The sequence below is a fragment of the Pseudorca crassidens genome, chromosome 16, assembly GCF_039906515.1.
Source record: "Pseudorca crassidens isolate mPseCra1 chromosome 16, mPseCra1.hap1, whole genome shotgun sequence".
In the NCBI taxonomy this organism is placed as follows: domain Eukaryota; kingdom Metazoa; phylum Chordata; class Mammalia; order Artiodactyla; family Delphinidae; genus Pseudorca; species Pseudorca crassidens.
This window is the reverse complement of record NC_090311.1, coordinates 84,541,369-84,560,547: the sequence shown is the minus strand read 5'-3', so window position 1 is coordinate 84,560,547 and position 19,179 is coordinate 84,541,369. Positions and strand designations below refer to the sequence as shown.

Here is a 19,179-nt window from a genome sequence, read left to right as displayed (position 1 = left end):
CCCAGGAGCTCTCCCATCCAGGAGGTCTCCCATCCAAGTTCGAACCAGGCCCGACCCTGCTTAGCTTCCGAGATCCAGACTTGATCGGGCCCGTCTAGGCTGGTTTGACAGTAGGTGTCAGTGGGTCGCAGGCTGCCTCTTGAGGCGCAGCTTAGCAGGCCCATGGGACTTACCGCCAGCCCAGCGGCCCGCCCGCCTAGGCAGAGGAACGGAGGTCTCGGGGACCAGGTGGTGTCGGAGGTTTTGGCGACCACCCAGCCCAGGGCGGGAGGGACCCAGGAAACGTTTCGGCGCTTGGCCTCCCACCCCGGATCCCGCAGGTCGCTCACAGGGATGTGGCCCCGGAGGCTTCAGGGCCCGGGGCCTGCGGTCCTTTGGGCATCCCACCTGACTGCCCACGCTGCGCTAGGCGCAGCCCTGTCGCAGACCGGGCCGGCCTTCCTGCCCGACAGCAGCTGGCCCGAAGGAAGTGGGAGCCACCGTTGAGTTGGCAAAGCCCCTTAGACCCAGCAACGCCACCCTTGCCTCCACACCACCGTCCGAGCTCAGGACACCGGCCCAGGTGGACGGCAGGCCCGCGGAAGCGGCCTGCGCCCTCTATCCCTCTCCGGCACCAGGCCACGGCGAAACGGTGGAGGGGGGGCTTTTTCCGGATGGAGCTGTGGAGAGACACCCCCCGGCAGACAGGTGGCGGCGCCGGGGCTGGGCTCCAGTGGGGGCCGCCAGGTGCAGGTCGAGGGGCTCGCGGGCCGCATGGACGGCACCCAGGTCCGCGGCCATGTCTGCTTCGAGTCAGGGGACCAACGGAGCGTCTGGTGTGCCGCTGCCTTCCAGGGACGACTTCTGGCCGCCTGGCCGCTCAGGCAGGCGGGGAGCGCCCCATCAGACGCTTGCTGTGGTGGGAGGGTCCTGAGGAGGTGGGGCCTGCAGCGGTACCCGGCGGGGGCGGAGACGGCCGCCGCCACCACCGCCGCCACCGCCGCCACCGCCACGACCGCCACGGTCGACAAAAGGAGAAGGTGTGTAGCGGGAGGCAAAAAGCCTACAGCACCTGGCGTTCCCAGGAGCTCTCCCGTCCGGGAGGTCTCCCATCCAACTACTAACCAGGCCCAACCCTGCTTAGCTTCCGAGATCGAGTCGAGATCGGGCCCGTCTAGGGTGGTTTGGCCGTAGACACTGGGGGGGTCGCAGGCTTCCACTTGAGGCGCAGCTTAGCAGGCGCTTGGGACTTACCGCCGGCCCAGTGGCCCGCCCGCCCCGGCAGGGCCCCGCCGCCCGCCTAGGCAGGGGAACGGAGGTCTCGGGGACCAGGCGGTGGCAGAGGAGTTGGCGACCACCCAGCCCAGGGCGGGAGGGACCCAGGAAACGTTTCGGCGCTTGGCCTCCCACCGCAGAGTCCGCAGGTCGCTCACAGGGATGTGGCCCCGGAGGCTTCAGGGCCCGGGGCCTGCGGTCCCTTGTGCATCCCACCTGACCGCCCACGCTGCGCTAGGCGCAGCCCAGCCGCAGACCGGGCCGGCCCTCCTGCCCGACAGCAGCTGGCCCGAAGCCAGTGGGAGCCACCATTGAGTTGGCAAAGCCCCTTAGACCCAGCAACGCCACCCTTGCCCCCACACCACCGTCCGAGCTCTGTACCCCAGCCCAGGGGGCCGGCAGGCCCGGGGAAGCGGCCTGGGCCCTCGATCCTGCTCCCGCCCACGGCCGAGGCGAAGCGGCGGAGGGGGTGCTTTTTCCGGATGGAGCTGTGGAGAGACACCCTGGAAGACAGGTGGTGGAGCCGGGCCTGGGCTCCTGTGGCTGCGGCCAGGTGTAGCTCGCGGGGCTCACGGACCGAACGGACGGCACCCGGGTCCGCGGCCATGTCTGGGTGACGTCAGGCCGCTCCTGGAGCGTCTGGTGTGCCGCTGCCTTCCAGGGACGCCTTCTGGCCGCCTGGCCAGTCAGTCAGGTGGGGAGTACCCCATCAGACGCTTGCTGTGGTGGGAGGGGCCAGAGGAGGTGGGGCCTGCAGTGGTACCTGGTACCCAGCAGGCGTGGAGACGGCCGCCGCCACTGACACCGCGGGCGACAAAAGGAGAAAGCGGAGCGGGAGGCAAAAAGCGTACAGCACCCGGCATTCCCAGGAGCTCTCCCATCCAGGAGGTCTCCCATCCAAGTTCTAACCAGGCCCGACCCTGCTTAGCTTCCGAGATCCAGACTTGATTGGGCCCGTCTAGGCTGCTTTGGCAGTAGGTGTCAGTGGGTCGCGGGCTGCCTCTTGAGGCGCAGCTTAGCAGGCCCTTGCGCCTTACCGCAAGCCCAGCGGCCCGCCCGCCCTGGCAGGGCCCCGCCGCCCGTCTAGGCAGAGGAACGGAGGTCTCGGGGACCGGTTGCTGGCGCGAGGTGTTGGCGACCACCCAGCCCAGGGCGGGCGGGACCCAGGAAACGTTTCGTCGCTTGGCCTCCCACCCCAGATCCCGCAGGTCGCTCACAAGGATGTGGCCCCGGAGGCTTCAGGGCCCGGGGCCTGCGGTCCTTTGGGCATCTCACCTGCCTGCCCTCGCTGCGCTAGGCGCAGCCCTGTCGCAGACCGGGCCGGCCTTCCTGCCCGACAGCAGCTGGCCTGAAGCCAGTGGGAGCCACCGTTGAGTTGGCAAAGCCCCTTAGACCCAGCAACGCCACCCTTGCCCCCACACCACCGTCCGAGCTCTGTACCCCGGCCCAGGTGGCCGGCAGGCCTGCGGAAGCGGCCTGGGCCCTCTATCCCTCTCCGGCACACGGCCGCGGCGAAACGGTGGAGGGGGGCTTTTTCCGGATGGAGCTGTGGAGAGACACCCCGGAAGACAGGTGGCGGCGCCGGGGCTGGGCTCCAGTGGCTGCGGCCAGCTGCAGCTCGTGGGGCTCGGGGGCCGAACGGACGGCACCCGGGTCCGCGGCCATGTCTGGGTGACGTCAGGCCGCCCCCTGGAGCGGCTGGTGTGTCGCTGCCTTCCAGGGACGCCTTCTGGCCGCCTGGCCGGTCTGGCAGGTGGGGAGTGCCCCATCAGACGCTTGCTGTGGTGGGAGGGGCCTGAGGAGGTGGGGCCTGCAGCGGTACCTGGTACCCGGCGGGGGCGGAGACGGCCGCCGCCGCCGCCACCGCGGGCGACAAAAGGAGAAAGCGGAGCGGAAGGCAAAAATCCTACAGCACCCGGTATTCCCAGGAGCTCTCCCATCCAGGAGGTCTCCCATCCAAGTTCGAACCAGGCCCGACCCTGCTTAGCTTCCGAGATCCAGACTTGATCGGGCCCGTCTAGGCTGGTTTGACAGTAGGTGTCAGTGGGTCGCAGGCTGCCTCTTGAGGCGCAGCTTAGCAGGCCCATGGGACTTACCGCCAGCCCAGCGGCCCGCCCGCCTAGGCAGAGGAACGGAGGTCTCGGGGACCAGGTGGTGTCGGAGGTTTTGGCGACCACCCAGCCCAGGGCGGGAGGGACCCAGGAAACGTTTCGGCGCTTGGCCTCCCACCGCAGATCCCGCAGGTTGCTCACAGGGTTGTGGCCCCAGAGGCTACAGGGCCCGGGGCCTGCGGTCCCTTGTGCATCCCACCTGACCGCCCACGCTGCGCTAGGCGCAGCCCTGTCGCAGACCGGGCCGGCCCTCCTGCCCGACAGCAGCTGGCCCGAAGCCAGTGGGAGCCACCATTGAGTTGGCAAAGCCCCTTAGACCCAGCAACTCCACCCTTGCCCCCACACCACCGTCCGACCTCAGGACCCCGCCCCTGGTGGCCGGCAGTCCCGCGGATGTGGCCTGGGCCCTCTATCCCTCTCCGGCACCCGGCCGCGGCGAAACGGTGGAGGGGGGGCTTTTTCCGCATGGAGCTTTGGAGAGACACCCACCGGCAGACAGGTGGCGGCGCCGGGGCTGGATCCAGTGGGGACCGCCAGGTGCAGGTCGAGGGGCTCGCGGGCCGCATGGACGGCACCCGGGTCCGCGGCCATTTCTGCTTCGAGTCAGGGGACGAACGGAGCATATGGTGTGCCGCTGCCTTCCAGGGACGCCTTCTGGCCGCCTGGCCGCTCAGGCAGGCGGGGAGCGCCCCATCAGACGCTTGCTGTGGTGGGAGGGTCCTGAGGAGGTGGGGCCTGCAGCGGTACCCGGCGGGGGCGGAGACGGCCGCCGCCACCACCGCCGCCACCGCCGCCGCCAACGCCGCCAACGCCACGACCGCCGCGGTCGACAAAATGAGAAGGTGTGTAGCGGGAGGCAAAAAGCCTACAGCACCTGGCGTTCCCAGGAGCTCTCCCGTCCGGGAGGTCTGCCGTCCAACTACTAACCAGGCCCAACCCTGCTTAGCTTCCGAGATCGAGTCGAGATCGGGCCCGTCTAGGGTGGTTTGGCCGTAGACACTGGGGGGGTCGCGGGCTTCCACTTGAGGTGCAGCTTAGCAGGCTCTTGGGCCTTACCGCCGGCCCAGTGGCCCGCCCGCCCCGGCAGGGCCCCGCCGCCCGCCTAGGCAGGGGAACGGAGGTCTCGGGGACCAGGCGGTGGCAGAGGAGTTGGCGACCACCCAGGCCACGGTGGGAGGGACCCAGGAAACATTTCGGCGCTTGGTCTCCCACCGCAGATCCCGCAGGTCGCTCACAGGGTTGTGGCCCCAGAGGCTTCAGGGCCCGGGGCCTGCGGTCCCTTGTGCATCCCACCTGACCGCCCACGCTGCGCTAGGCGCAGCCCTGTCGCAGACCGGGCCGGCCCTCCTGCCCGACAGCAGCTGGCCCGAAGCCAGTGGGAGCCACCATTGAGTTGGCAAAGCCCCTTAGACCCAGCAACTCCACCCTTGCCCCCACACCACCGTCCGACCTCAGGACCCCGCCCCTGGTGGCCGGCAGTCCCGCGGATGTGGCCTGGGCCCTCTATCCCTCTCCGGCACCCGGCCGCGGCGAAACGGTGGAGGGGGGGCTTTTTCCGGATGGAGCTTTGGAGAGACACCCACCGGCAGACAGGTGGCGGCGCCGGGGCTGGATCCAGTGGGGACCGCCAGGTGCAGGTCGAGGGGCTCGCGGGCCGCATGGACGGCACCCGGGTCCGCGGCCATTTCTGCTTCGAATCAGGGGACGAACGGAGCATATGGTGTGCCGCTGCCTTCCAGGGACGCCTTCTGGCCGCCTGGCCGCTCAGGCAGGCGGGGAGCGCCCCATCAGACGCTTGCTGTGGTGGGAGGGTCCTGAGGAGGTGGGGCCTGCAGCGGTACCCGGCGGGGGCGGAGACGGCCGCCGCCACCACCGCCGCCACCGCCACGACCGCCGCGGTCGACAAAATGAGAAGGTGTGTAGCGGGAGGCAAAAGGCCTACAGCACCTGGCGTTCCAGGGAGCTCTCCCGTCCGGGAAGTCTGCCATCCAACTACTAACCAGGCCCAACCCTGCTTAGCTTCCGAGATCGAGTCGAGATCGGGCCCGTCTAGGGTGGTTTGGCCGTAGACACTGGGGTGGTCGCGGGCTGCCTCTTGAGGTGCAGTTTAGCAGGCCCTTGGGCCTTACCGCCGGCCCAGTGGCCCGCCCGCCCTGGCAGGGCCCCGCCGCCCGCCTAGGCGGGGGAACGGAGGTTTCGGCGACCGGGGGGTGGCGGAGGAGTTGGCGACCTCCCAGCGCAGGGCGGGTGGGACACAGCAAGCTTTTCGGCGCTTCGTGCCCCGCCCCAGATCCCACAGGCCGCTCACAGGGACGTAGCCCCGGAGGCTTCAGGGCCCGGGGTCGGCGGTGCCTCGGGCATCCCACCTGCGCGCCCACGCTGTGGTAGGCGTAGCTCAGAGGCAGACTGGTCCGACCCTCCTGTCCTACAGCAGCTGGCCCGAAGCCACTGGGAGCCACCATTGAGTTGGCACGGCCCCTTAGACACAGCAAGGCCACCCTTGCCCCGACGCCACCGTCTGAGCTCAGGACCTCGTCCCAGGTGGCCGGCAGGTCCGGGGAAGTGGCCTGGGCCCTCGATCCTGCTCCTGCCCACGGCCGCGGCGAAGGGGCAGAAGGGGTGCTTTTTCCGGATGGAGCTGTGGAGAGACACCCCGGAAGACAGGTGGCGGTGCCGGGGCTGGACTCCAGTGGCTGCGGCCAGGTGCAGCTCGCGGGGCTCGCGGGCCGAACGGACGGCACCCGGGTCCGCGGCCATGTCTGGGTGACGTCAGGCCGCCCCCTGGAGCGGCTGGTGTGTCGCTGCCTTCCAGGGACGCCTTCTGGCCGCCTGGCCGGTCTGGCAGGTGGGGAGTGCCCCATCAGACGCTTGCTGTGGTGGGAGGGGCCTGAGGAGGTGGGGCCTGCAGCGGTACCTGGTACCCGGCGCGGGCGGAGACGGCCGCCGCCGCCGCCGCCACCGCGGGCGACAAAAGGAGAAAGCGGAGCGGAAGGCAAAAATCCTACAGCACCCGGTATTCCCAGGAGCTCTCCCATCCAGGAGGTCTCCCATCCAAGTTCGAACCAGGCCCGACCCTGCTTAGCTTCCGAGATCCAGACTTGATCGGGCCCGTCTAGGCTGGTTTGACAGTAGGTGTCAGTGGGTCGCAGGCTGCCTCTTGAGGCGCAGCTTAGCAGGCCCATGGGACTTACCGCCAGCCCAGCGGCCCGCCCGCCTAGGCAGAGGAACGGAGGTCTCGGGGACCAGGTGGTGTCGGAGGTTTTGGCGACCACCCAGCCCAGGGCGGGAGGGACCCAGGAAACGTTTCGGCGCTTGGCCTCCCACCGCAGATCCCGCAGGTTGCTCACAGGGTTGTGGCCCCAGAGGCTACAGGGCCCGGGGCCTGCGGTCCCTTGTGCATCCCACCTGACCGCCCACGCTGCGCTAGGCGCAGCCCTGTCGCAGACCGGGCCGGCCCTCCTGCCCGACAGCAGCTGGCCCGAAGCCAGTGGGAGCCACCATTGAGTTGGCAAAGCCCCTTAGACCCAGCAACTCCACCCTTGCCCCCACACCACCGTCCGACCTCAGGACCCCGCCCCTGGTGGCCGGCAGTCCCGCGGATGTGGCCTGGGCCCTCTATCCCTCTCCGGCACCCGGCCGCGGCGAAACGGTGGAGGGGGGGCTTTTTCCGCATGGAGCTTTGGAGAGACACCCACCGGCAGACAGGTGGCGGCGCCGGGGCTGGATCCAGTGGGGACCGCCAGGTGCAGGTCGAGGGGCTCGCGGGCCGCATGGACGGCACCCGGGTCCGCGGCCATTTCTGCTTCGAGTCAGGGGACGAACGGAGCATATGGTGTGCCGCTGCCTTCCAGGGACGCCTTCTGGCCGCCTGGCCGCTCAGGCAGGCGGGGAGCGCCCCATCAGACGCTTGCTGTGGTGGGAGGGTCCTGAGGAGGTGGGGCCTGCAGCGGTACCCGGCGGGGGCGGAGACGGCCGCCGCCACCACCGCCGCCACCGCCGCCGCCAACGCCGCCAACGCCACGACCGCCGCGGTCGACAAAATGAGAAGGTGTGTAGCGGGAGGCAAAAAGCCTACAGCACCTGGCGTTCCCAGGAGCTCTCCCGTCCGGGAGGTCTGCCGTCCAACTACTAACCAGGCCCAACCCTGCTTAGCTTCCGAGATCGAGTCGAGATCGGGCCCGTCTAGGGTGGTTTGGCCGTAGACACTGGGGGGGTCGCGGGCTTCCACTTGAGGTGCAGCTTAGCAGGCTCTTGGGCCTTACCGCCGGCCCAGTGGCCCGCCCGCCCCGGCAGGGCCCCGCCGCCCGCCTAGGCAGGGGAACGGAGGTCTCGGGGACCAGGCGGTGGCAGAGGAGTTGGCGACCACCCAGGCCACGGTGGGAGGGACCCAGGAAACATTTCGGCGCTTGGTCTCCCACCGCAGATCCCGCAGGTCGCTCACAGGGTTGTGGCCCCAGAGGCTTCAGGGCCCGGGGCCTGCGGTCCCTTGTGCATCCCACCTGACCGCCCACGCTGCGCTAGGCGCAGCCCTGTCGCAGACCGGGCCGGCCCTCCTGCCCGACAGCAGCTGGCCCGAAGCCAGTGGGAGCCACCATTGAGTTGGCAAAGCCCCTTAGACCCAGCAACTCCACCCTTGCCCCCACACCACCGTCCGACCTCAGGACCCCGCCCCTGGTGGCCGGCAGTCCCGCGGATGTGGCCTGGGCCCTCTATCCCTCTCCGGCACCCGGCCGCGGCGAAACGGTGGAGGGGGGGCTTTTTCCGGATGGAGCTTTGGAGAGACACCCACCGGCAGACAGGTGGCGGCGCCGGGGCTGGATCCAGTGGGGACCGCCAGGTGCAGGTCGAGGGGCTCGCGGGCCGCATGGACGGCACCCGGGTCCGCGGCCATTTCTGCTTCGAATCAGGGGACGAACGGAGCATATGGTGTGCCGCTGCCTTCCAGGGACGCCTTCTGGCCGCCTGGCCGCTCAGGCAGGCGGGGAGCGCCCCATCAGACGCTTGCTGTGGTGGGAGGGTCCTGAGGAGGTGGGGCCTGCAGCGGTACCCGGCGGGGGCGGAGACGGCCGCCGCCACCACCGCCGCCACCGCCACGACCGCCGCGGTCGACAAAATGAGAAGGTGTGTAGCGGGAGGCAAAAGGCCTACAGCACCTGGCGTTCCAGGGAGCTCTCCCGTCCGGGAAGTCTGCCATCCAACTACTAACCAGGCCCAACCCTGCTTAGCTTCCGAGATCGAGTCGAGATCGGGCCCGTCTAGGGTGGTTTGGCCGTAGACACTGGGGTGGTCGCGGGCTGCCTCTTGAGGTGCAGTTTAGCAGGCCCTTGGGCCTTACCGCCGGCCCAGTGGCCCGCCCGCCCTGGCAGGGCCCCGCCGCCCGCCTAGGCGGGGGAACGGAGGTTTCGGCGACCGGGGGGTGGCGGAGGAGTTGGCGACCTCCCAGCGCAGGGCGGGTGGGACACAGCAAGCTTTTCGGCGCTTCGTGCCCCGCCCCAGATCCCACAGGCCGCTCACAGGGACGTAGCCCCGGAGGCTTCAGGGCCCGGGGTCGGCGGTGCCTCGGGCATCCCACCTGCGCGCCCACGCTGTGGTAGGCGTAGCTCAGAGGCAGACTGGTCCGACCCTCCTGTCCTACAGCAGCTGGCCCGAAGCCACTGGGAGCCACCATTGAGTTGGCACGGCCCCTTAGACACAGCAAGGCCACCCTTGCCCCGACGCCACCGTCTGAGCTCAGGACCTCGTCCCAGGTGGCCGGCAGGTCCGGGGAAGTGGCCTGGGCCCTCGATCCTGCTCCTGCCCACGGCCGCGGCGAAGGGGCAGAAGGGGTGCTTTTTCCGGATGGAGCTGTGGAGAGACACCCCGGAAGACAGGTGGCGGTGCCGGGGCTGGACTCCAGTGGCTGCGGCCAGGTGCAGCTCGCGGGGCTCGCGGGCCGAACGGACGGCACCCGGGTCCGCGGCCATGTCTGGGTGACGTCAGGCCGCCCCCTGGAGCGGCTGGTGTGTCGCTGCCTTCCAGGGACGCCTTCTGGCCGCCTGGCCGGTCTGGCAGGTGGGGAGTGCCCCATCAGACGCTTGCTGTGGTGGGAGGGGCCTGAGGAGGTGGGGCCTGCAGCGGTACCTGGTACCCGGCGCGGGCGGAGACGGCCGCCGCCGCCGCCGCCACCGCGGGCGACAAAAGGAGAAAGCGGAGCGGAAGGCAAAAATCCTACAGCACCCGGTATTCCCAGGAGCTCTCCCATCCAGGAGGTCTCCCATCCAAGTTCGAACCAGGCCCGACCCTGCTTAGCTTCCGAGATCCAGACTTGATCGGGCCCGTCTAGGCTGGTTTGACAGTAGGTGTCAGTGGGTCGCAGGCTGCCTCTTGAGGCGCAGCTTAGCAGGCCCATGGGACTTACCGCCAGCCCAGCGGCCCGCCCGCCTAGGCAGAGGAACGGAGGTCTCGGGGACCAGGTGGTGTCGGAGGTTTTGGCGACCACCCAGCCCAGGGCGGGAGGGACCCAGGAAACGTTTCGGCGCTTGGCCTCCCACCCCGGATCCCGCAGGTCGCTCACAGGGATGTGGCCCCGGAGGCTTCAGGGCCCGGGGCCTGCGGTCCTTTGGGCATCCCACCTGACTGCCCACGCTGCGCTAGGCGCAGCCCTGTCGCAGACCGGGCCGGCCTTCCTGCCCGACAGCAGCTGGCCCGAAGGAAGTGGGAGCCACCGTTGAGTTGGCAAAGCCCCTTAGACCCAGCAACGCCACCCTTGCCTCCACACCACCGTCCGAGCTCAGGACACCGGCCCAGGTGGACGGCAGGCCCGCGGAAGCGGCCTGCGCCCTCTATCCCTCTCCGGCACCAGGCCACGGCGAAACGGTGGAGGGGGGGCTTTTTCCGGATGGAGCTGTGGAGAGACACCCCCCGGCAGACAGGTGGCGGCGCCGGGGCTGGGCTCCAGTGGGGGCCGCCAGGTGCAGGTCGAGGGGCTCGCGGGCCGCATGGACGGCACCCAGGTCCGCGGCCATGTCTGCTTCGAGTCAGGGGACCAACGGAGCGTCTGGTGTGCCGCTGCCTTCCAGGGACGACTTCTGGCCGCCTGGCCGCTCAGGCAGGCGGGGAGCGCCCCATCAGACGCTTGCTGTGGTGGGAGGGTCCTGAGGAGGTGGGGCCTGCAGCGGTACCCGGCGGGGGCGGAGACGGCCGCCGCCACCACCGCCGCCACCGCCGCCACCGCCACGACCGCCACGGTCGACAAAAGGAGAAGGTGTGTAGCGGGAGGCAAAAAGCCTACAGCACCTGGCGTTCCCAGGAGCTCTCCCGTCCGGGAGGTCTCCCATCCAACTACTAACCAGGCCCAACCCTGCTTAGCTTCCGAGATCGAGTCGAGATCGGGCCCGTCTAGGGTGGTTTGGCCGTAGACACTGGGGGGGTCGCAGGCTTCCACTTGAGGCGCAGCTTAGCAGGCGCTTGGGACTTACCGCCGGCCCAGTGGCCCGCCCGCCCCGGCAGGGCCCCGCCGCCCGCCTAGGCAGGGGAACGGAGGTCTCGGGGACCAGGCGGTGGCAGAGGAGTTGGCGACCACCCAGCCCAGGGCGGGAGGGACCCAGGAAACGTTTCGGCGCTTGGCCTCCCACCGCAGAGTCCGCAGGTCGCTCACAGGGATGTGGCCCCGGAGGCTTCAGGGCCCGGGGCCTGCGGTCCCTTGTGCATCCCACCTGACCGCCCACGCTGCGCTAGGCGCAGCCCAGCCGCAGACCGGGCCGGCCCTCCTGCCCGACAGCAGCTGGCCCGAAGCCAGTGGGAGCCACCATTGAGTTGGCAAAGCCCCTTAGACCCAGCAACGCCACCCTTGCCCCCACACCACTGTCCGAGCTCTGTACCCCGGCCCAGGGGGCCGGCAGGCCCGGGGAAGCGGCCTGGGCCCTCGATCCTGCTCCCGCCCACGGCCGAGGCGAAGCGGCGGAGGGGGTGCTTTTTCCGGATGGAGCTGTGGAGAGACACCCTGGAAGACAGGTGGTGGAGCCGGGCCTGGGCTCCTGTGGCTGCGGCCAGGTGTAGCTCGCGGGGCTCACGGACCGAACGGACGGCACCCGGGTCCGCGGCCATGTCTGGGTGACGTCAGGCCGCCCCTGGAGCGTCTGGTGTGCCGCTGCCTTCCAGGGACGCCTTCTGGCCGCCTGGCCAGTCAGGCAGGTGGGGAGTGCCCCATCAGACGCTTGCTGTGGTGGGAGGGGCCAGAGGAGGTGGGGCCTGCAGTGGTACCTGGTACCCAGCAGGCGTGGAGACGGCCGCCGCCACTGACACCGCGGGCGACAAAAGGAGAAAGCGGAGCGGGAGGCAAAAAGCGTACAGCACCCGGCATTCCCAGGAGCTCTCCCATCCAGGAGGTCTCCCATCCAAGTTCTAACCAGGCCCGACCCTGCTTAGCTTCCGAGATCCAGACTTGATTGGGCCCGTCTAGGCTGCTTTGGCAGTAGGTGTCAGTGGGTCGCGGGCTGCCTCTTGAGGCGCAGCTTAGCAGGCCCTTGCGCCTTACCGCAAGCCCAGCGGCCCGCCCGCCCTGGCAGGGCCCCGCCGCCCGTCTAGGCAGAGGAACGGAGGTCTCGGGGACCGGTTGCTGGCGCGAGGTGTTGGCGACCACCCAGCCCAGGGCGGGCGGGACCCAGGAAACGTTTCGTCGCTTGGCCTCCCACCCCAGATCCCGCAGGTCGCTCACAAGGATGTGGCCCCGGAGGCTTCAGGGCCCGGGGCCTGCAGTCCTTTGGGCATCTCACCTGCCTGCCCTCGCTGCGCTAGGCGCAGCCCTGTCGCAGACCGGGCCGGCCTTCCTGCCCGACAGCAGCTGGCCTGAAGCCAGTGGGAGCCACCGTTGAGTTGGCAAAGCCCCTTAGACCCAGCAACGCCACCCTTGCCCCCACACCACCGTCCGAGCTCTGTACCCCGGCCCAGGTGGCCGGCAGGCCTGCGGAAGCGGCCTGGGCCCTCTATCCCTCTCCGGCACACGGCCGCGGCGAAACGGTGGAGGGGGGCTTTTTCCGGATGGAGCTGTGGAGAGACACCCCGGAAGACAGGTGGCGGCGCCGGGGCTGGGCTCCAGTGGCTGCGGCCAGCTGCAGCTCGTGGGGCTCGGGGGCCGAACGGACGGCACCCGGGTCCGCGGCCATGTCTGGGTGACGTCAGGCCGCCCCCTGGAGCGGCTGGTGTGTCGCTGCCTTCCAGGGACGCCTTCTGGCCGCCTGGCCGGTCTGGCAGGTGGGGAGTGCCCCATCAGACGCTTGCTGTGGTGGGAGGGGCCTGAGGAGGTGGGGCCTGCAGCGGTACCTGGTACCCGGCGGGGGCGGAGACGGCCGCCGCCGCCGCCACCGCGGGCGACAAAAGGAGAAAGCGGAGCGGAAGGCAAAAATCCTACAGCACCCGGTATTCCCAGGAGCTCTCCCATCCAGGAGGTCTCCCATCCGAGTTCGAACCAGGCCCGACCCTGCTTAGCTTCCGAGATCCAGACTTGATCGGGCCCGTCTAGGCTGGTTTGACAGTAGGTGTCAGTGGGTCGCAGGCTGCCTCTTGAGGCGCAGCTTAGCAGGCCCATGGGACTTACCGCCAGCCCAGCGGCCCGCCCGCCTAGGCAGAGGAACGGAGGTCTCGGGGACCAGGTGGTGTCGGAGGTTTTGGCGACCACCCAGCCCAGGGCGGGAGGGACCCAGGAAACGTTTCGGCGCTTGGCCTCCCACCCCGGATCCCGCAGGTTGCTCACAGGGATGTGGCCCCGGAGGCTTCAGGGCCCGGCGCCAGCGGTCCTTTGGGCATCCCACCTGACTGCCCACGCTGCGCTAGGCGCAGCCCTGTCGCAGACCGGGCCGGCCCTCCTGCCCGACAGCAGCTGGCCCGAAGCCAGTGGGAGCCACCATTGAGTTGGCAAAGCCCCTTAGACCCAGCAACTCCACCCTTGCCCCCACACCACCGTCCGACCTCAGGACCCCGCCCCTGGTGGCCGGCAGTCCCGCGGATGTGGCCTGGGCCCTCTATCCCTCTCCGGCACCCGGCCGCGGCGAAACGGTGGAGGGGGGGCTTTTTCCGCATGGAGCTTTGGAGAGACACCCACCGGCAGACAGGTGGCGGCGCCGGGGCTGGATCCAGTGGGGACCGCCAGGTGCAGGTCGAGGGGCTCGCGGGCCGCATGGACGGCACCCGGGTCCGCGGCCATTTCTGCTTCGAGTCAGGGGACGAACGGAGCATATGGTGTGCCGCTGCCTTCCAGGGACGCCTTCTGGCCGCCTGGCCGCTCAGGCAGGCGGGGAGCGCCCCATCAGACGCTTGCTGTGGTGGGAGGGTCCTGAGGAGGTGGGGCCTGCAGCGGTACCCGGCGGGGGCGGAGACGGCCGCCGCCACCACCGCCGCCACCGCCGCCGCCAACGCCGCCAACGCCACGACCGCCGCGGTCGACAAAATGAGAAGGTGTGTAGCGGGAGGCAAAAAGCCTACAGCACCTGGCGTTCCCAGGAGCTCTCCCGTCCGGGAGGTCTGCCGTCCAACTACTAACCAGGCCCAACCCTGCTTAGCTTCCGAGATCGAGTCGAGATCGGGCCCGTCTAGGGTGGTTTGGCCGTAGACACTGGGGGGGTCGCGAGCTTCCACTTGAGGTGCAGCTTAGCAGGCTCTTGGGCCTTACCACCGGCCCAGTGGCCCGCCCGCCCCGGCAGGGCCCCGCCGCCCGCCTAGGCAGGGGAACGGAGGTCTCGGGGACCAGGCGGTGGCAGAGGAGTTGGCGACCACCCAGGCCACGGTGGGAGGGACCCAGGAAACATTTCGGCGCTTGGTCTCCCACCGCAGATCCCGCAGGTCGCTCACAGGGTTGTGGCCCCAGAGGCTTCAGGGCCCGGGGCCTGCGGTCCCTTGTGCATCCCACCTGACCGCCCACGCTGCGCTAGGCGCAGCCCTGTCGCAGACCGGGCCGGCCCTCCTGCCCGACAGCAGCTGGCCCGAAGCCAGTGGGAGCCACCATTGAGTTGGCAAAGCCCCTTAGACCCAGCAACTCCACCCTTGCCCCCACACCACCGTCCGACCTCAGGACCCCGCCCCTGGTGGCCGGCAGTCCCGCGGATGTGGCCTGGGCCCTCTATCCCTCTCCGGCACCCGGCCGCGGCGAAACGGTGGAGGGGGGGCTTTTTCCGCATGGAGCTTTGGAGAGACACCCACCGGCAGACAGGTGGCGGCGCCGGGGCTGGATCCAGTGGGGACCGCCAGGTGCAGGTCGAGGGGCTCGCGGGCCGCATGGACGGCACCCGGGTCCGCGGCCATTTCTGCTTCGAATCAGGGGACGAACGGAGCATATGGTGTGCCGCTGCCTTCCAGGGACGCCTTCTGGCCGCCTGGCCGCTCAGGCAGGCGGGGAGCGCCCCATCAGACGCTTGCTGTGGTGGGAGGGTCCTGAGGAGGTGGGGCCTGCAGCGGTACCCGGCGGGGGCGGAGACGGCCGCCGCCACCACCGCCGCCACCGCCACGACCGCCGCGGTCGACAAAATGAGAAGGTGTGTAGCGGGAGGCAAAAGGCCTACAGCACCTGGCGTTCCAGGGAGCTCTCCCGTCCGGGAAGTCTGCCATCCAACTACTAACCAGGCCCAACCCTGCTTAGCTTCCGAGATCGAGTCGAGATCGGGCCCGTCTAGGGTGGTTTGGCCGTAGACACTGGGGTGGTCGCGGGCTGCCTCTTGAGGTGCAGTTTAGCAGGCCCTTGGGCCTTACCGCCGGCCCAGTGGCCCGCCCGCCCTGGCAGGGCCCCGCCGCCCGCCTAGGCGGGGGAACGGAGGTTTCGGCGACCGGGGGGTGGCGGAGGAGTTGGCGACCTCCCAGCGCAGGGCGGGTGGGACACAGCAAGCTTTTCGGCGCTTCGTGCCCCGCCCCAGATCCCACAGGCCGCTCACAGGGACGTAGCCCCGGAGGCTTCAGGGCCCGGGGTCGGCGGTGCCTCGGGCATCCCACCTGCGCGCCCACGCTGTGGTAGGCGTAGCTCAGAGGCAGACTGGTCCGACCCTCCTGTCCTACAGCAGCTGGCCCGAAGCCACTGGGAGCCACCATTGAGTTGGCACGGCCCCTTAGACACAGCAAGGCCACCCTTGCCCCGACGCCACCGTCTGAGCTCAGGACCTCGTCCCAGGTGGCCGGCAGGTCCGGGGAAGTGGCCTGGGCCCTCGATCCTGCTCCTGCCCACGGCCGCGGCGAAGGGGCAGAAGGGGTGCTTTTTCCGGATGGAGCTGTGGAGAGACACCCCGGAAGACAGGTGGCGGTGCCGGGGCTGGACTCCAGTGGCTGCGGCCAGGTGCAGCTCGCGGGGCTCGCGGGCCGAACGGACGGCACCCGGGTCCGCGGCCATGTCTGGGTGACGTCAGGCCGCCCCCTGGAGCGGCTGGTGTGTCGCTGCCTTCCAGGGACGCCTTCTGGCCGCCTGGCCGGTCTGGCAGGTGGGGAGTGCCCCATCAGACGCTTGCTGTGGTGGGAGGGGCCTGAGGAGGTGGGGCCTGCAGCGGTACCTGGTACCCGGCGCGGGCGGAGACGGCCGCCGCCGCCGCCGCCACCACGGGCGACAAAAGGAGAAAGCGGAGCGGAAGGCAAAAATCCTACAGCACCCGGTATTCCCAGGAGCTCTCCCATCCAGGAGGTCTCCCATCCAAGTTCGAACCAGGCCCGACCCTGCTTAGCTTCCGAGATCCAGACTTGATCGGGCCCGTCTAGGCTGGTTTGACAGTAGGTGTCAGTGGGTCGCAGGCTGCCTCTTGAGGCGCAGCTTAGCAGGCCCATGGGACTTACCGCCAGCCCAGCGGCCCGCCCGCCTAGGCAGAGGAACGGAGGTCTCGGGGACCAGGTGGTGTCGGAGGTTTTGGCGACCACCCAGCCCAGGGCGGGAGGGACCCAGGAAACGTTTCGGCGCTTGGCCTCCCACCCCGGATCCCGCAGGTCGCTCACAGGGATGTGGCCCCGGAGGCTTCAGGGCCCGGGGCCTGCGGTCCTTTGGGCATCCCACCTGACTGCCCACGCTGCGCTAGGCGCAGCCCTGTCGCAGACCGGGCCGGCCTTCCTGCCCGACAGCAGCTGGCCCGAAGGAAGTGGGAGCCACCGTTGAGTTGGCAAAGCCCCTTAGACCCAGCAACGCCACCCTTGCCTCCACACCACCGTCCGAGCTCAGGACACCGGCCCAGGTGGACGGCAGGCCCGCGGAAGCGGCCTGCGCCCTCTATCCCTCTCCGGCACCAGGCCACGGCGAAACGGTGGAGGGGGGGCTTTTTCCGGATGGAGCTGTGGAGAGACACCCCCCGGCAGACAGGTGGCGGCGCCGGGGCTGGGCTCCAGTGGGGGCCGCCAGGTGCAGGTCGAGGGGCTCGCGGGCCGCATGGACGGCACCCAGGTCCGCGGCCATGTCTGCTTCGAGTCAGGGGACCAACGGAGCGTCTGGTGTGCCGCTGCCTTCCAGGGACGACTTCTGGCCGCCTGGCCGCTCAGGCAGGCGGGGAGCGCCCCATCAGACGCTTGCTGTGGTGGGAGGGTCCTGAGGAGGTGGGGCCTGCAGCGGTACCCGGCGGGGGCGGAGACGGCCGCCGCCACCACCGCCGCCACCGCCGCCACCGCCACGACCGCCACGGTCGACAAAAGGAGAAGGTGTGTAGCGGGAGGCAAAAAGCCTACAGCACCTGGCGTTCCCAGGAGCTCTCCCGTCCGGGAGGTCTCCCATCCAACTACTAACCAGGCCCAACCCTGCTTAGCTTCCGAGATCGAGTCGAGATCGGGCCCGTCTAGGGTGGTTTGGCCGTAGACACTGGGGGGGTCGCGGGCTTCCACTTGAGGCGCAGCTTAGCAGGCGCTTGGGACTTACCGCCGGCCCAGTGGCCCGCCCGCCCCGGCAGGGCCCCGCCGCCCGCCTAGGCAGGGGAACGGAGGTCTCGGGGACCAGGCGGTGGCAGAGGAGTTGGCGACCACCCAGCCCAGGGCGGGAGGGACCCAGGAAACGTTTCGGCGCTTGGCCTCCCACCGCAGAGTCCGCAGGTCGCTCACAGGGATGTGGCCCCGGAGGCTTCAGGGCCCGGGGCCTGCGGTCCCTTGTGCATCCCACCTGACCGCCCACGCTGCGCTAGGCGCAGCCCAGCCGCAGACCGGGCCGGCCCTCCTGCCCGACAGCAGCTGGCCCGAAGCCAGTGGGAGCCACCATTGAGTTGGCAAAGCCCCTTAGACCCAGCAACGCCACCCTTGCCCCCACACCACCGTCCGAGCTCTGTACCCCGGCCCAGGGGGCCGGCAGGCCCGGGGAAGCGGCCTGGGCCCTCGATCCTGCTCCCGCCCACGGCCGAGGCGAAGCGGCGGAGGGGGTGCTTTTTCCGGATGGAGCTGTGGAGAGACACCCTGGAAGACAGGTGGTGGAGCCGGGCCTGGGCTCCTGTGGCTGCGGCCAGGTGTAGCTCGCGGGGCTCACGGACCGAACGGACGGCACCCGGGTCCGCGGCCATGTCTGGGTGACGTCAGGCCGCCCCTGGAGCGTCTGGTGTGCCGCTGCCTTCCAGGGACGCCTTCTGGCCGCCTGGCCAGTCAGGCAGGTGGGGAGTGCCCCATCAGACGCTTGCTGTGGTGGGAGGGGCCAGAGGAGGTGGGGCCTGCAGTGGTACCTGGTACCCAGCAGGCGTGGAGACGGCCGCCGCCACTGACACCGCGGGCGACAAAAGGAGAAAGCGGAGCGGGAGGCAAAAAGCGTACAGCACCCGGCATTCCCAGGAGCTCTCCCATCCAGGAGGTCTCCCATCCAAGTTCTAACCAGGCCCGACCCTGCTTAGCTTCCGAGATCCAGACTTGATTGGGCCCGTCTAGGCTGCTTTGGCAGTAGGTGTCAGTGGGTCGCGGGCTGCCTCTTGAGGCGCAGCTTAGCAGGCCCTTGCGCCTTACCGCAAGCCCAGCGGCCCGCCCGCCCTGGCAGGGCCCCGCCGCCCGTCTAGGCAGAGGAACGGAGGTCTCGGGGACCGGTTGCTGGCGCGAGGTGTTGGCGACCACCCAGCCCAGGGCGGGCGGGACCCAGGAAACGTTTCGTCGCTTGGCCTCCCACCCCAGATCCCGCAGGTCGCTCACAAGGATGTGGCCCCGGAGGCTTCAGGGCCCGGGGCCTGCGGTCCTTTGGGCATCTCACCTGCCTGCCCTCGCTGCGCTAGGCGCAGCCCTGTCGCAGACCGGGCCGGCCTTCCTGCCCGACAGCAGCTGGCCTGAAGCCAGTGGGAGCCACCGTTGAGTTGGCAAAGCCCCTTAGACCCAGCAACGCCACCCTTGCCCCCACACCACCGTCCGAGCTCTGTACCCCGGCCCAGGTGGCCGGCAGGCCTGCGGAAGCGGCCTGGGCCCTCTATCCCTCTCCGGCACACGGCCGCGGCGAAACGGTGGAGGGGGGCTTTTTCCGGATGGAGCTGTGGAGAGACACCCCGGAAGACTGGTGGCGGCGCCGGGGCTGGGCTCCAGTGGCTGCGGCCAGCTGCAGCTCGTGGGGCTCGGGGGCCGAACGGACGGCACCCGGGTCCGCGGCCATGTCTGGGTGACGTCAGGCCGCCACCCGGAGCAGCTGGTGTGCCGCTGCCTTCCAGGGACGCCTTCTGGCCGCCTGGCCGGTCAGGCAGGTGGGGAGTGCCCCATCAGACGCTTGCTGTGGTGGCAGGGGCCTGAGGAGGTGGGGCCTGCAGCGGTACCTGACAGGGGCGGAGACGGCTGCCTCCACCACCGCCGCCACCATCGCCGCCACCGCGGGCGACAAAAGGAGAAAGCGGAGCGAGAGGCAAAAAGCCTACAGCACCCGGTATTCCCAGGAGCTCTCCCAGCC

At 69.9% G+C, this 19,179-nt stretch overlaps 9 pseudogenes; all 9 read right to left on the bottom strand.

Annotated features, from left to right (window-relative positions):
* Positions 1-1,039: 1,039 nt before the first annotated feature.
* On the bottom strand, positions 1,040-1,175 carry LOC137209768 (5S ribosomal RNA; annotated as a pseudogene).
* Positions 1,176-4,227: 3,052 nt separating this feature from the next.
* LOC137209655 (5S ribosomal RNA) lies at positions 4,228-4,363 on the bottom strand (annotated as a pseudogene).
* Positions 4,364-5,300: 937 nt separating this feature from the next.
* Positions 5,301-5,436, bottom strand: LOC137209700 (5S ribosomal RNA; annotated as a pseudogene).
* Positions 5,437-7,433: 1,997 nt separating this feature from the next.
* On the bottom strand, positions 7,434-7,569 carry LOC137209653 (5S ribosomal RNA; annotated as a pseudogene).
* Positions 7,570-8,506: 937 nt separating this feature from the next.
* LOC137209699 (5S ribosomal RNA) lies at positions 8,507-8,642 on the bottom strand (annotated as a pseudogene).
* Positions 8,643-10,628: 1,986 nt separating this feature from the next.
* On the bottom strand, positions 10,629-10,764 carry LOC137209767 (5S ribosomal RNA; annotated as a pseudogene).
* Positions 10,765-13,816: 3,052 nt separating this feature from the next.
* Positions 13,817-13,952, bottom strand: LOC137209652 (5S ribosomal RNA; annotated as a pseudogene).
* Positions 13,953-14,889: 937 nt separating this feature from the next.
* LOC137209698 (5S ribosomal RNA) lies at positions 14,890-15,025 on the bottom strand (annotated as a pseudogene).
* Positions 15,026-17,011: 1,986 nt separating this feature from the next.
* On the bottom strand, positions 17,012-17,147 carry LOC137209766 (5S ribosomal RNA; annotated as a pseudogene).
* Between the last annotated feature and the right edge of the window lie 2,032 nt (positions 17,148-19,179).